The sequence below is a fragment of the Amblyomma mixtum genome, chromosome 6, assembly GCF_055824585.1.
Source record: "Amblyomma mixtum isolate Tamu chromosome 6, ASM5582458v1, whole genome shotgun sequence".
Taxonomy (NCBI): domain Eukaryota; kingdom Metazoa; phylum Arthropoda; class Arachnida; order Ixodida; family Ixodidae; genus Amblyomma; species Amblyomma mixtum.
Genome location: NC_143017.1, coordinates 159879274 through 159892288, shown reverse-complemented (window position 1 = coordinate 159892288; position 13015 = coordinate 159879274). Strand labels below are relative to the sequence as shown.

General features: G+C 52.6%; 1 protein-coding gene across 4 annotated transcripts in view; it reads left to right on the top strand.

Moving 5' to 3' along the window:
- The window catches only part of LOC149340978 (uncharacterized), a 135996-nt gene that overhangs the window by 85941 nt on the left and 37040 nt on the right, over positions 1-13015 (top strand). Inside the window, exon 1 of one of the 4 annotated variants that reach the window (XM_089549923.1) lies at positions 3669-3824. The exons of the other annotated variants lie outside the window; for them this stretch is intronic. The gene's annotated coding sequence lies outside the window, so the exon portion shown is untranslated. Of the gene's footprint in view, positions 1-3668; positions 3825-13015 lie in introns of those variants that run through there. 4 annotated transcript variants of the gene reach the window in all.

Sequence of the window (13015 nt, the reverse complement as noted above, 5' to 3'; positions counted from 1 at the left end):
TCTCCTAACATAAAGTGTTCTTTTTTTTTCGAGGTGTCTGTCAGAAAACGGAAGAGAGAAGACGTCATGTTACCTGGAAGTATTACGTTCTCGAGCAGTACGCGGGCTATGCGGGCGACGCCAACCACCGTTTTGTGTGGTCGTTGTGTACAACGCACTGCCTCCTTTAATCCGCTTCGTTCCCGACGTGCATTCACGCCGGTTTCTTTGTGCCGCGAGGCCCCCGTATTCCTTGCGCGATGTCAAATGAAGCGCGCTGCCGCGCCCCGCGGCTCTTCTATCCAGTGCTTGGCGTTACAAGAGGAGCCTTCTGTGAGGAAGCCAGGGCGTGCTCTTCGCGGGACGGGCAGGAGAGATGCGTGTCATTCTGAGCGCGTCTGGCAGCATTCCACTTCGTGCGTGGGCCTTTTGCCGGTTTAGCCTCGGCTCCGCCCTTGTGTCATAACAGCCGTGCGTGCGCAAAGCGCAGTCGGCGCGTATGAACGGACGTGCACCTGGAAAACAAAGTCTCCGACTGTATGTGTGTCTTTGTGTACTGCTCCCCAGACCCCGTGTGTCTGTAGTTTTTCTTACGACCATCTCCGTACCGTCGTCGTCTCTGTTTCCTGCGCGGCTGTCACGATGAGAGAACGCAGGCCCGCGAATACCGACGAACTCGCCATCTGTCTCTGCTATGGGATCTCGCGTCTCCTCTCTCTTCCTTTCTCGTTGTTATTTTTTTCTTCTCACTTTCAGCGATCGTGTAGTGTCCGCTCTGTTTCGTTAAAACCGTGCAGTGCTGTGAAAACTGGATCTGTAGCGTCGGCCAATCACGAGCCGTTCTTGCAGACGGAACAGCTGCGCCCGTTGCGCTCTCCGATTGGCTGCCGGCGCAATAGCCCTCGCGCTAGCAACGGTGCGCGGTTTTTGGCGAGACAGATTGCAGCATATCCTGCTGTTGTTCTTGGAGCATCTCCGTATTTACTTCGTCCCACACACTCTCTCTCTCTCTCCTCGTCCCGGCTATGACGTCACACGTTCATCGCCAACTCGCGAGCGTCGGGGGGCAACCGTCTGCGCAGGCGAGAGCAGCTGCGTTTTCTACCAGCTGGCTGCCTATGGCGGGCGCAGCGGATTTCGCGAAGAACAGGCAGCGGTCAGGCCGACCGTTCGTTCGTTTCGCGCTCTGTTTACTGCGTGCACGCGAGAGCGCAGGTTGTCCGACGGCCTGAGCGAATGGCGCAACGCCAAAGGTCCGCCGACATCTTGACCGGCGGCACGCGTGTTTGAGCCGTTTGGAAAAGTGTTTATCTTCGTTCTCTCTCTCTCTCTCTTTATTTATTTATTTATTTTTTCCGGCGTGAGCATCGGGGTCTTCCGACTCGCACCGCTCGACTTGAGGCGTGGGCCCGCTTTGGTGGGGCAGAACGCACTTTGTAGAGTACTGGTGTTCTGTCCGCTATGCAGGTTTCACGGAACCGCGTACTGTTGTATCGTCGTAAAAAGAAAAAAAAAACAAAAAAAAACGACACTTGTATTGGCGTACGAGTCGTTTAGAAGGCTTAGTGGACTTGTGGAACATACGTGTTCGCGTTTACCGAGGCGTTGTGAATTTCAGTGTTTCTCAGAACGATACTGTCTTTCGTCGATATGTATTCCTGTCTGGCAGTAAAGCGACAGTATATGTGCACACTTTTCAAGTGTCAGGAACCAGCTGTTCCTGTCGCATTGTTTCGACGGTTTATATTCCGCGAGATGAGCGTGAACACTTTGCGGTACGTTTGGTCACATGGCCCTCCGTAGCCACTCATAACGCACTCAGGTTTCGGAGCTGTCTCCAGCTTAAATTATTCATCGTTGGCACTCGTTCTTATACACACCTTAAGCTTACATCCTTGCAGTCAGCAGGCCACCCTGCGTCGCTTATGCCCGCAGGGCACAAGTGCACGCTGTGTTGACACGGGTGTACTAAGCAGTGCATTGCCCTTGCTGTCCGTGGTCTCAGGCCATCGTCTCGATCAAGTGGGGGAAAAGGCACCTTGACGACGGGGTAAACGCTCTCAATTAAGCTGCTTCTACTCCTTCGCCTCTCTCCTTTATTTCTGCGTTTATTGTTTTTCGTCGGTTTTCTCCGGGCACCCCGCTCTGGGCGGCCCCAGGGGTGAAAAGCAAACACCTCTGCTCCGCTCTGGCGCCTCCGCCTGGAGTGTGTGTGCGCGCGCGTACTTCCTCGAAGACCGGCCGCTCTTTGACCGCGGTGGCCAGGCGGGGTTGAAGCGTTTACGCGGCACCATCGAGGAAGCACGCGAACACGCTTCAAGCACAAAAAATAGTGAAAAGAAAGAAAGAAAGAAAGAAAGAAAGAAAGAAAGAAAGAAAGAAAGAAAGAAAGAAAGAAAGAAAGAAAGAAAGAAGGTGAACCCGCTTATGTGCTTGCTTGACAACGACATCGCCGGCTGTTTTCTTGTGTGCTTTTATTTTCCCCAAAAGCCAAGGCAGGTCTCGGTGCTCCGGCAGCGGTGCGGGTCGATCGTCGAGGTCGATCGGGCGCAGCGCCATGCTGGGGCGACGGGTTCCTCCAGAGGTGTTGCATAGCGGAATCTGTTAGCCTGTAAAATCTGCAATCACCTTTGTAACTGCCTCGACCCTGTATCGATCATGACGGCGAGTATTTGCGGATTATGCACGTGCGCGTTTATAATGGCTGCACTCGCTGTCACTGTTTGCACTCGTGCGAGGTATATACATAGGTGCAGCTGGACTTTCGTGGGTTGTCTCATCAAAGTTTTCTTTTTTTATATAATTTTCTTATCTCTTTGACTGACGGCCCTTTTGTTTACGGTCGCTGTCTCAGTGTTTTTTGTCGTAGCTGTGTGCGTTGCTGTGGGCAGGATTGGGTCTGTGCTCGCTGTATAAAGTCCGGCGCTCAAGGTGGCGGAGCGTCGAAGAGCTCTTCTTGGAAGCATCCGCGCAGCGTGATTGCTGATTCGTTTGTCCAGTCAGGCGCCCTTGGAGCTTTGTCTAGACAATTGCGGGGCCCCATCCTGAAGAGCTCGTATACAATGGGTCTACCTTGCCGAGCTGCCCGCGTTTTGCATCGGTAAAATCGCTCAAGCATTAGCTTTCTAGAGGTCCTCAGGTTGATGCGTGACGGCCAGTATCTGCACTGTGTTTGCACTGTGACGTCCTGTCGAAGCAGAGCCTCTCGAACAGCTCGCAGACTGAGATCTTCGTAGACTCGAGCACTTCACGTGATACGAACGCCTTTCAGGAAGGGACGCCGGAGATAACGCAAAGTGGAGTCGAGGTGGCGGCTTTAATTTCTTTTTTTGTTTCGAGCCGAAGCTGGCTACAATAGAAAAACTTTTCGGGGAACGAATCTTTCATCGTGCGTAATCTCTTGCTCGAATCTGTATTGTTGCGGCTGTATTGTCGCTCTCAGCCGTGGAACAGATTCTGCGACCGCGGAGCCTGCGGAGCTAAATACATGTTCAACAAAGGCGAGGCTTTGTGGGCACCGCATTTCGGACGACGCGATTCTCGTTGCCACCCTCTTATCTCTGTTCCTCCTCCGGAGATAGCTCTACGGCGCGAAGGTGCGCGCTATCCAGATGGGAGAACGACGCCCGTACACTAGTAGAGCCTCGCATTCTCTACGTCACCGCCCGTGAGGCACGGTGTGGCTTTTGGGTTTCTTGATTCGACTTCACGCCGTTTCAGGGTGACGTTCATGTTTTAAAGGATCACGGCCGTGCTGTATAAAGTGGATGCTTTAGAACCAACGCGTGTTATTTTCGGAGCCCGCAAGGGGATCGTGATTTCTGGACAGCCCGTCATCCTCTGGAGTATGTAATCTTTGATCTTCTTACTTGTGCGCTACATTCGAAGCCCTGCACCATCGTGTTCCATCGTTGGCTGTGCCTGTTTTGACATTAGCGGTTTCTTTTCTTATTTGAGTCGTGGCTGTGGGCTGGTGAAGAAGACATTGCTTTGAGCTCGTATGAATGGATTTTGCGTTCGGACATTGACGCTCCTTTATCAGATAGTGCGTGCTTTGGATGCTTCGCGCATTGACGCGTTCTTACCTCACTTATCTGATACTGGAGCAGCCCCTAATGTCTTTGGAACAGCGACAAAAAGAAAGAAGGAAGAAGACAGAAACGCGGACGAAAGGAGACTGTACAACACACTCACACCAACGAAGTATAGGCGGCCTCACTTCTTCCGTGTTTTGCTGTTCTCAGTCCACCCCCACTGCTGTTCCAAGAGCTGAAGCGCCGACTATCTGTGTTATTGGTCTCGAATGCTTCTAGGCGCGCTGTTGTCCACCGGATGTGCCAGTCAACTATACTAGGGGACAGCTTTCTGTGTCATGTTACGAGCGCGCGCCGCTAGCTCGCAGGCCTGTGTCTGGCTGGTGCGTGCGTGCGTGCGGACAACAGCGCGCTTGTGGAAGCCGGCGTCTAGGGGTCGTAGCTTCTACTGCACAGCCAGCGAAAGTTGTCCCTGAGTGCAGCAGCGACTGAAGTGGCTGCCGCGCTTTTTTTTTTTTTGCGATGGCAACACGGGGCCGTAAGGGACCACTAACCAGGGCAGAATAAGTGATAGTTACAGCGGTTTCTAACGCAGCATCTTTTTCGCGCGAATTCCGTGTTCAAGTCACTGTCATTTTTTTGTTTGTTTGTTTCTGTCAGCGGAGGAAGCGAATACGGATAAAATTTTAAACATGGTATCATGGGCGTCCGGAGGGGGGGGGGGCAAGGGGGGGCGGCTGCACCCCCCTGGAAAATCACTCACTCGAACCGTGAGTGATGGCCGCACGCCAGGGGCGGTGGTGCGCTCAGCCAAAAGGGTAAAAGCAGCCCCGCTTCGACGCTTGGTCACATCTGCGAAATGCCGCGTCCGGGCGCGCGTCGTTCCGCCGTTTTCAAACCACGCCACCGCCAGCTCTGCTGAAGGACGACCTGTTGCAGACATGCAGCGGCACCGGCGAGCATGTGTTTCGAGCCGTCTTGAGATGGGTGTCTGTTTCTTTGATCTCTAGAGAGATAGCGACACGGAGGCAGGCAGTTCACAGGGCACAGGTCGCTCGCTATAATCATGATACGTTCGTACGCCGGCCACCGATGAATTCTTGAGGGGGGAAGGACAAATCAGCCGTGTCCACCCCCGCTTTGTCGGGCTGCTCAGGGGCAAGCGGGCGACGAGTTGGCGCCGCCGCCGCGCGCTGTCTCCTCCGATCCACGGGAGAGCTCGGTGCGGTAGAAGCGCCGCTTTCAGAACCTTCGGCAAAGGGGATTAGCTGCTTTTGTTCACGGCGACGCAGTCTCCAGAGGCGCCCCCACACCAGCGTTCCTTGCGTCTTCTCCGAAAACCAGCGCCTTTGGTCAACGCAGCCCGATGGCGCCTGCCTGGCTCGCCTGTCACCTCTGGCTGGGCCTCAAATCACAACAGCGCCCATGTACTGTGCGTGTCAGTGCATGGTAAAGAGACCCAGGTGGTCGACATTATCCGAAACTCTGTACTACTCCGTCCCTCATAGCCTGAGTCGTTTTGGGGCTCTGAACCCCATAAAAGCACAAAAACAAATTTTCCGGCCGAATTAGTTGCGGGTGTCCCTTCCCCTCGGAAGTCGCGCGGCGTTCCTTACACCCCAAAAGTGCGCATTCGTGGATATTGTGGCAAGTAAACCCTTGCACGTGTGCGCGCCTCTGTGTTTGTGCTTCGGTGTTTTTAGTGGCGGGTTGGCAACGAAGGTGAGAACAACCAAGACAGCGGACGAGAAAACGACGAGCGGCGAGCAGTGTGTGTGCGGTTGCTCGACTGTGCGGATGCGCGAGCAAGATGGAGCGAGGTGTATGAAGCTGCGAGCGTGCATTTATCTTGTAAATAAGTTTTCGTTGTATATATAGTCATCTTTTGTTTTCAACGTACTCGTTCAACCATTTTTCCAATCAATATATATGATGACTGTGCACTGAGAGCGTGTAATGAAGCACAGAAATGAATTTATCACCCGTGTAACTACGCAATTCGCCCAGAAAAATCCGAGGCGCCTACAGTTGCTGTTCAAGGAAGACTGACTGAGTGACTGTAGTTGCGTGTTTGTGAACATATTGCGCTGTGTGCTGGTCATCAATTCGGGTGAGTCGAGAACCCGTATGCAGTAAGACTGAGCACTTCGAGTATTGATAGTATCTTTTTGCATTTTTATTAATTTTAATTGTTTCTTTGTTGATAAACTCCAATGTATCTCTACAATCCGCGCTTTAATTTGCTGCTTGTAATTTTCTTTCATGTGTGTATTTTACTTATTTTTTATTTATATATAAATAAATAAATTTACTCCGCAAATAGTGCCTTTTCGCTACGAATATACCCCCCCCCCCCCCCCCCCCCCCCTCCGGCGCCAACAACCAATGGGCCCCCCCTGCAAAAAATTCTGCGGACGCCCTTGCATGGTATTGAAACACTGATCACCGTAGATTGCGGAGGCGGAAAAACGCGGTTTCGAGGAGTACGCGCGCATTGAGCAACATTTGCATCCAGCCGTAGCACGTGCATGCAAGCAGCTCTGCGTGTCTATATGTATGTACCCAATGTGCAACGGTGCGCAAGACACACGGTGGCAGTTGTGCCGCTACAAACGGTTGGCTGGTTTGGTTTCTTTTTTTTTTTACCTTGTTTCGTTTCGCGCTCTTAACTTGGCGGAACCGTCCTGGCGGCCTCTTTTCCTCCGTCTCTTATTTCTGGCCCATTAGAGACGTGTCTCTTTCAGAGTCCGGCGTCGCTTCAGTGTGGTCAAAATCTTTGCGAGAATCTAGCCCGGCGTGTATGGAAAACAATAAGGACCAGCGGGCGGCCGCCTTCTATCGCTTCCGGCCATCTCGGCTCTCTCTGGGCGAATGACTCTCCGTGAGAAGTTTCTTATGCTAAGCGTATACGCACGTTGAGTGTATGAAAGCTGTGGAGGGGGTGAATGAGGGGGACACGTAGCGCATGCTCGTAGCTTGCGTGAAAGAGAAAGCGAAAGCGCGTTCCCTGCAAGCGTGACCCCGTTGTACCGCTTGACCTGCTCCTAACGGTAGGTGACGCTGACAATACCCTTTTAGGCGGCATGCGAAAAACAATGGACGGACTCGCAGCTGTCGAAACGTTCTAGGTCTTCATTCGCGGCGCACCTGCTGTGCATGGGGTTCTTGTGGTTTTGCTTTCCTGTCCTATACCCTGTTCCACTGTCCTCGTGCTCCGTATACTCTTTCGCTTTGTGTGCTGCAAGACTATTATAGCCTGCGCGTATAATTACGCCGGCGCTAAGGTTCAGCAACAAGCCGCCTTGCACGCTACGTGAAAAAGGCTGGCCTCGCCTGGAGCTAACCACGCTGCGCGCGCGTTCTCAGGGAATCGTTAATTCGGCGAAACGAGTGATCGCAAGTGGTGGTGGGCGGACTGGTTGCGCGCATTGACTATATCATCTGTGCGACGAGAATTGCTGGCGGCCTCGTCGGGTTTCCCAGATTCGCTCTATTGCGTCCAGCTGTGTGCGCCACGAGTCCTGCTTGCACGCGCTTCTGGTTTGCCTGCTCTGTCTCTTTGTTGTCCTTTCGTATTTTTCTTACTGCGGTGACAGAGTGGCTGTGGCAATATGCTCTGGAAAAGAGGTCGTGGGTTAGACTGCATCTTGCGCAGACGTGTTTCGAGTAAGGCGAATTACAAAAAAAAAAAAAAAGCGCCCGTGTGCACTGAGATTTCAGTGTGAAGCTAAAGAACCTGTAATTGGTCAAAGGTAATCGGGAGTTCTCCGCTGCGGCATTCCTCATAGCCCATAGTGTGGCTGTGTCGCGTAGAAAAAAAAAAAACACCTGTTTTCCCATTTTATGTCCTCGCATTCTAGTTCCGTTCTCCAGATGTGTGTGCATGTATAGTCAAACAGATCAGACATCTGAGATGATAGCGTGGCTCCATTAGTGAAAGGCGACCCTCTTGCGGCGTCATCTTCGACGCCATCGCCGTCGAACCAAAAACTGTCGCACTGACGTTGCAGCCACTCAGAATGCTCACCAGGTGGTCCTGGTTCCAGGACCTCTTGAGCGCGTCATCCGTTGTCTTTCGATGAAAATGAACATTGGAGTGCGTAGGCAGACATAGGGGACTCTCCGGGGTAAAGTACGAACAGTATAACATGTAGCGTTGGGAAACTGCCGCGTTCATCAGCTCCCCGCAGAGTGTTCATTGTAGAACTAAAACTGATTTAGCTTCTTCGTTGGTGACAGTAGACTGTTATCGTTTATGTAACTTCGTTTATTGCAAGAAACAAGAAACAATCTAACTGTTCGTTAGGAGGGGAGCAAGAGCTCGAAAAATTACATGCTCATCGTTGGGGCTCCCCGATCGTTCTGCCCTTTTCCAATGCCCCTCTAGACGGAACAGCTCTCCGCCTGTCTCAACCTTTGGCCCCTCTCCCCTCGGGTTCCCAGAGTCCCGTCGCCCGAGGGGAGCCGCCGCCGGCCATAAACAAGCGAAAGGTGTCTGGTTTTCGTCTCGGGAGGCGGGCTTAAGAGAATGACATACAAAAGACACACAGGGTAAAAATGAAAAAAAACAACAACATAGTTTCAACATTCATCATGTAGGCTTGAACCATAAATGGCACATGGGCGGATTTGTTGGCCGAAGTGGAGTGCCCTCGTGGAGCCGAGGTGCACTGTCTTCGATGGAGCGCACTGTCGGAAGTAGGGCTCACTGTTGGAAGGGTTCACTGTCTGAGATAGAGTGCACTGCCGGAGGTAGGGCTCACTGTTGGAGGAAGGGTTCGCTGTTCGGGGATAGGGTTCATTGTCGGAGGTAGAGTGCACTGACGGAGGTAGGGCTCACTGTTGGAGGAAAGGTATACTGTCGGAGGGTAGGTTGACTGTCGGAGATAGGTACGCTTACTGTCGGAAGCAGGGTTCACTGTCGGAAGCAGGGTTCAGTGCTGGAAGGAGGCTTCACTGTCGGAGGCAGGGTTCACTGTTGCAGGTGGAGCGCACTGTCGTAGGTAGGGTTCACTGTCGGATTTGGAGTTCACTGTGCGTGGTAGGGTGCACTGCTGGAGGTAGGGCTCACTGTTGGAGGAAGGGTTCGCTGTTCGGGGATAGGGTTCATTGTCGGAGGTAGAGTGCACTGACGGAGGTAGGGCTCACTGTTGGAGGAAAGGTATACTGTCGGAGGGTAGGTTGACTGTCGGAGATAGGTACGCTTACTGTCGGAAGCAGGGTTCACTGTCGGAAGCAGGGTTCAGTGTTGAAAGGAGGCTTCACTGTCGGAGGCAGGGTTCACTGCTGCAGGTGGAGCGCACTGTCGTAGGTAGGGTTCACTGTGCGTGGTAGGGTGCACTGCTGGAGGTAGGGTTCACTGTCGGAGGTGGGATTCACTGTCGGAGGTAGAGTGCACTGTCGGAGCTAGGGCTCACTGTTGGAGGAAGAGTTCACTGTCGGAGGTGGAGCGCACTGTTGGAGTGGGGTTCATTGTTGGGGATGGAATGCACTGTCGGATGTAGGGTTCACTGTGGAAGGTGGGGCTCACTGTCGAAGGTGGGGTCATTTGCATCCACCCAAGCGCAGCAATGTGGCCACAAAGGAAAGCTTTCCTTAGTAGCTGTATGGCGACGCTTGGGTGGATGCAAATGAGTAGTTACTCCCTTTTTACAAATCTACTCCACCTTGAGGGACTCCCCTAAACATTTGACCAACACTGTTCCCACTTCGAGTTATTGATCAATTCGCTCTCGCCTTACCATAAGCTTGCCGTTCCCGTTAGCTCAGTGTATAGTGTGACTTCTGCGGTGAAGCGGTGGTCACGGGTTCGAATCCCGGCCCAGGACGAATTTTCCTTGCGTTACGAAGTTTCTGAGAAAGCTGTATAGCTTTCCTTTGTAGCCGTATGGCTGCGCTTGAGTGGATGCAAGTGAGTAGTTACTCTCTTATTACAAATCTACTCCACCTTGGGGGTTCCCCTAAACATTTGACCAGATGGGGTTCACTGGCAAAGTTAGGGTTCACTGTTAGAGGTGAAGTGCACTGTCAGATGCTTTGTGCACTGACGGACGCAGCGTGCATTGGCGGGTGTTGTGTGCACTGAAAGGGATGGTTTGCACTGATGTAGATGCAGGACAAATGTATCGCTGTAACGTTTTCGCGGCAGGTAGGCAGGAAAAGTTTTAAAATTTGTGCGTGCATGTAACTGCTTCTTATCCTGCATATCTGTTCTTGGATGCGGATAAGCAGATGATGTCGTGGCACAGCCGTCAGAACACCGGTGCACTTTATTTCTGCTTTGGTTCGGCTGTCTTGAGGTTCACTAATTCTGACCGCTGTGTTCATCTTCGCCGGCGACGAATGCAGATTTGGGCATGATGTCGATTTTTGCTGCTCGGTGATCGCTCAAATGCGCCAGTTCGCATTTTAAGCCGCGTGTGTGTGGCAGACAAGGCATCTCACGGCATTCTTTGAGATGTCACATTGCTTGTGAGGCGAGGTATGCAGAGAAAAAAAAAGTTGTCTGTAGTAAACCTATTTGTTCCATTGCAAACTAAAGTTAAGACAGGGAGACACATCACCGGATTATCTTTCAAGTTGCAGCTTGAAAACCCGACATGTACATCCAGCTCTGTTGCGTTAGACCTCGACATTTAACTTTTGACCTCGAGCGTTTTAGGAGGATATATTTGCCATATCACCCGCCATGCAGCTGCAGTGGTGAATTGTGTCGGTCCCAGCAGGTCTTGCAGCGTTAGGCCACCGCTGCGCGCGCGCCAGCCTGCTATATAGGAAATAAATGAGCCGCAACAGTTATATGCTTTCTTGTCGCTATTGCCCACCCGGAGGCAGATGTTGCGGGGCTTGAGCTCTTTTGGACCACGCTTGACGACAGCTTGTCGTTCGCCAACCACGCACCTGCCGAGCTGACGACCGTAGGACCGCGGCGTTAAAATTCTCTGCCCATATTTCATATCTGACAGGACTCATGCGCTTACAGTTCGTTGACCACTTTAGCTTTGAGAAAAGCTTTCAGATCCATTCTAAGCGGGAAATTGAGAGAAAGATCGACTTGTGTTCTGTGCTCGGCGCAGTCTCTGAAGTGTCAGAGATAGTGCGTATTCCATTGTCGAGTATTAAGGAAACGAGCCTATTGCCAAAAACACTCTCTATTTCTCTCTGGCGCACACACACGCACAAACCCGAGGCATTCCTCAGGTCGGCATTTCTTTGTGTGCTCCTCGTCTCCGCCAGGCTTTGTGCGCGCATAACGGCGACTGCACCACCTCCAGTAAAGTTGTTTACTCGCGTAGAGCGGCTCCGCTCTGTTGTCCGCGCTCATTGAAATCGGCGCAGTTATAAAAGCACGCGGTTTGTTCACGCCTGGCACTGCCGCCTGGCGTTCTTTCGCTCTAGTTCTCCCTCTCTTAATTTCTTTTCACTCTTCCCGTTGTAGGTCATTGCCGCCCGTGATGACGGCTGCTGCTGCACGCGCATCTCTCTCTTTCTGCCGGCCTCCACTACCGCTTTCCCGCAGACACCCCGTCCCTTTCCACCCCTCTCCACTCCACCCCGCTACGTCTCCATCCAGAGGGGCAGCACGTCGTAATCGAAGAGAGGCAGTTATCAGAGCAGAAACCCGGCGCCGCCGATTCCAGTTTACCCGACGGTTCAAAACTCGAGCCTTTCCTCTTCCTCTCTCTCTCTCGATAAGCGCATTGTTGCAGCAACCGTACCGCGCAGTGGCGGAAAGCAAATATTAAAAAAAAGGGAAGGTACCATGTTCAAGATCGTGCTCTCGGGCTGCGCACATATGGGTCGTACGCGCGAACGTTGGCTTATCTCTTTATTTTTCTTTGTATATGTTTGCGGCGCCAGAGCGCTGCAGATTGTTCACAGCCGACGGAGTCTCTGCCGCGTGGGCGCACGCCCTGCGGATTGTGTCGTTTCGACGTTTCTGGCGGCCATTTGTGTCAGGGAGAGAAATTTGTTGATCTTGTCTTTTTTTTTTTGTTTTGGCGAGAGAGAACAAGGAACTCGATTTGTCCCCGCTGGGTTTACCTCTCCCAGGAACCTCGTGGCCAGTATCGCGACGCCACAGTTCAGACACGGTACGTATGCCAAGCTCGGCTAGCTCGGCTGTTTAAGAGACAAGGGAAACTACCAAAAATGGCACCTACTCGAACATGCAAAGCGCATATTTGCAGTTCAAGTGCCCGCCGAGATATGTGAGACAGATACTGCGTTATTACCTTTCCTCAAAAACCAATTTACCAATTTACCAAAAACCGACAGTACCGCTCGAACGGTTAATGAGTTTTGTGCATGCCAAACTAACACCGCCGTACCTCGTTGTACATTGGCTTTGCGGAGAGGACGTCCGGTTTGCTTATCAAAATCTGACAAATGCGATGATTCTTCAACGAACAATTTTTATGCGAAGCATATTGCTAGAGCTACCACTCACGCCGTCGGCGTGGGACCCCTAGACGTCACACCACGTGACACAGTGACGTCGCACCACGTGACACTGTGACGTCACACCACGTGACATCGGATGACAGAGGCGGCCTCCACCTCGCGCCGTCGCCGTGGGACCCCTAGCCGTCACGCCACGTGACACCGTGACGTCGTCGTGACGATGCCATCGCACAGACGCCGGAATGTCCTCGAGCGGCATTCCCGCGCATTTCGAACGCGCGTTCACACTCGGTGTAGGTTAGGGTGCCTCGATGCCAGCGCCACCGCAGCGCTGGGCATCGAGGCACCCTAGTGTAGGTGAAACGCTCGCTCCACCGGGCAGGCAGACGCGGCTTCCGTGGCAATCCAGGCGCTCACCCAACGCGCGTCTCGGGGTTAGTCGGCGTTCCGCTGTAGCCATGCCGTTGTCTTCCCCCACGACGAAGGCTTCTAGTGGTTGTATTAAAATGACCAAGTATGCAACCAAGGAAAGCCATGTATTACCAAGCCTAGCCACCTATATGCTTCGCATCTGACTAGGCTTAACCTTAGCTAAGCCT